Consider the following 3,427-nt stretch of genomic DNA (forward strand, 5'->3'; position numbering starts at 1 on the left):
ACAAAATGTGTAAAATGTGTTTCATTTTAAAATTAACTGATGGTCTTTTACAATGCTGGTACTTGGAAGTTACCATAGCCTTTTGGAACAATTTGTACCTTTCCAGATAAAAAATGTATAGGTATGTAAAATAGGAAAAGCTTCTTGTCGAATAGAAATGAGTAAACTAACAAACTGATATTTTTTAGGTATTATAACCCATTTTATTAATAGCTTTTTTAGAGTAAAGTTTAAATCGATTTATCAGTATCAAAAATGACTGAATTTTGACTCTATTGATAGGTTAGTAGAAGTCGGAGAGTAAATGCAAACTTTTGGAAAATCAGATAAACTATTTCACTCTTAAGTGATCTAGATCGGAAAGAAAACTCAATGTCCGTGAAGATCAAATAATCGCACCAACTACCAGCAGTTCAAAAATTAGTTTACCGTTTTACCGATAAAAATTTTGAAAATAACTATTTGGAAATTTGTTCCAAGAGAAATTCAAACTTGTGCTGGACATCTTTTAGTTTTAACGTGATTAAATTCGATTAAAGGTATTTCTAAATTGTTGATAAAAAGGTAATTAAGATGTTTTTGATGGAACCGCAATACTTTGATCCACGACATTTTGACTGCGGATCAATTAAAAAAGGGGGGAGATTTTTCTTTCACAGAGTGTTTTTAATTCTTGAATTGCTTTTTAATTCTTCACAAATGAACAGCGTGAATTGCTCCTAAGTAGCATAATTCTTTGCGAATCATCCAAAAACTAGCTATAGAACTCACACTCAGGGCCGGACAAAGCATATGTGCAAGATGTGGAAATGCACAGGGCGCACAATTCTGTGGGTGCATTACCAGGAGAAAGAAAATGTAATCTGATCTTGCGCAGACAAATATGTACTACTACTATTTGCCATTTTTCTTAACCACAAAAATTCTTAAAAAAGAGGCTAGGATGCAACCCACACTCATAACTTCCCATCCCGTCTGTCGATTGGTCTTGCTTAAAAGTTTGTCGATATGTACTCGTATTAATTTTTACCAAATTTGCATACTATCTTTTGCAGATTTTATTTTTTATGAAAAAAACGGACTGTTTTATTAAAAAAAAAAAAATTTTATATAAAAATTACTGAATATCGAAAATAATATTGTCTGTGAAATAAAATTAGTTTTAAGCCAATATTTCAAATTTTCGAAAAGATATTTGAGTCAAAAATCAATTTTTACGAACTTTTGTACATTTGTTTTTAGATTTTTATTTTTTGTAAAAAAAACTGTCAATTCGATTTTTTCAAACTTTTACTGAATGTTGACAACAATATTTTTTGAAAGGTAAAAGTAAATTAAAGATAATATCTCAAAGTTTTGACAAGATATTTGAGTCGAAAATCAATTTTTACCAACTTTTATTAATTTTTTTTAGGTTTTTATTTTTAATAAAAAAACTGTCAATTCGATTTTTCTTAAAATTTAATCAGAAGTCAAAAGCATTATTTTGGAGATGAAATCATATTTTGGTCGTAAAATTTTTGAGGTGAAAAATTTATTTTTTCAGTTTTTTTGATTTATAAAAAAAAACCTTTTAATGGATTCTTTTCAAAAAATATATTTCTTTAATATCTTCTTCCCATAGGAAGTTATTGTAATGGGTTCGATTTGTCAAATTGAAAATTTTGACATTTATTGACGTTTCAAGGTCCCTAGAGTCAAAATAAAAGATTTTTAGAAAGATATCTGAGCGTACGTTCGTACTTCCGTACGTTCGCGACGTTTTTTCGTCGTCCATAGCTCAAGAATTAGAAGATATATCGATTTCAAATAAATTTTGTTATACAGATAATTCATACATAATACAGGCAGAAAGATGCAGACAGGGCTTTCAAGAAAATTGCGTGGGTGTTTTTTTTACCATAGCAGTTTAAAGAAAAGGTGAACATTTTGGTTAATCCTAAATAACTTACGAACCAAAAACGCTAGAGACTTGAATTAAATTTTATATAATATATTGTAACGTGATATCAAAGAAGTTTTTTTTTTTTGAAAAAAATCCAAGTAACGGTTTTTTTAATAAATCAAAAAAACTGAAAAAAATATTGTAACCTCCAAAATTTTACGACTAAAATATGATTTCATCTCCAAAACAATTGTGTGCAACGAAGAATAATGTTTTTGACATCTGAAAAAATTTTGAGAAAAATCGAATTGACAGTTTTTTAATAAAAAATAAAAATCTAAAAAAAACATTACTCAAATTTGGTAAAAATTGAATATCGATTCAAATATCTTTGCAAAAACTTGAAATTTACGCTTCAAACTTATTTTTATCTTATAAGAAATATTGTTTTCAACATTCTTAAAAATGTTGGGAAAAATCGAATTGACAGTTTTTTTACAAAAAATAAAAACCTTAAAAAAAATTAATAAAAGTTGGTAAAAATTGATTTTGGACTCAAATATCTTTTCAAAAATTTGAAATATTGACTTCAAACTTATTTTACTTTGAGTTATTTAATTTACTTTTATCTTTTAAAAAATATTGTTGTCAACATTCAGTAAAATTTTGAAAAAAATCGAATTGACAGTTTTTTTTACAAAAAATTAAAAACGGAAAAAAAATAACAAAAGTTGGTAAAAAATGATTTTCGACTCAAATATCTTTTCAATAATTGTAGATATAAACTACTTTTTTCTTTAAAAAAATATTGTTGTTTAACATTCAGTAAAATTTTGGAAAAAATCGAATTGACAGTTTTTTCCAAAAAATTAAAAACCTAAAAAAATTTAACAAAAGTTGGTAAAAATTGATTTTCGACTCAAATATCTCTTCAAAAATTTGAAATATTAGCTTCAAACTAATTTTCCTTATAAGAAATATTGTTTTTAACATTCGATAATATTTTGAAAAAAATCGAATTGATAGTTTTTTACAAAAAATAAAACTAAAAAAAAAACAATACTAAAACTTGGTAAAAATTTACTTTCAACTCAAATAGTTTTTCAAAAATTAAAAATATTGGCTTCTAATTTATTTTATTTCAAAGAAAATATTGTTTTTGTTATTAAGTAATTTTTTTATAAAAATCCAACAGTCCGTTTTTTCATAAAAAATAAAATCTACAAAAGAAATATGCAAATTTGGTAAAAATTGATACGAGTAAATATAGACCAACTTTTAAGCAAGACAAATCGACAGACGGGATGGGAAGTTATCAGTGTGGGTCGCATCCCAGCCTGTTTTTTATTATGCACCGTACCCGTACCTCTGTATGTGAGTTCTCATGTACAAAAAAACAACAACATTTATTGTTGAGTTACTAAGATTTAATAAAGACCGGAATGTGACTGACTCAGTTGATTTTAGACAAGCTTGTATTTTGGAATTTTATTAAGTAACTCTCGAAGCCAAAGTTATTTTAATGGTTCCAATATAAAAGGA

Source organism: Eupeodes corollae, chromosome 2 (assembly GCF_945859685.1).
Source record: "Eupeodes corollae chromosome 2, idEupCoro1.1, whole genome shotgun sequence".
NCBI classification, from domain to species: domain Eukaryota; kingdom Metazoa; phylum Arthropoda; class Insecta; order Diptera; family Syrphidae; genus Eupeodes; species Eupeodes corollae.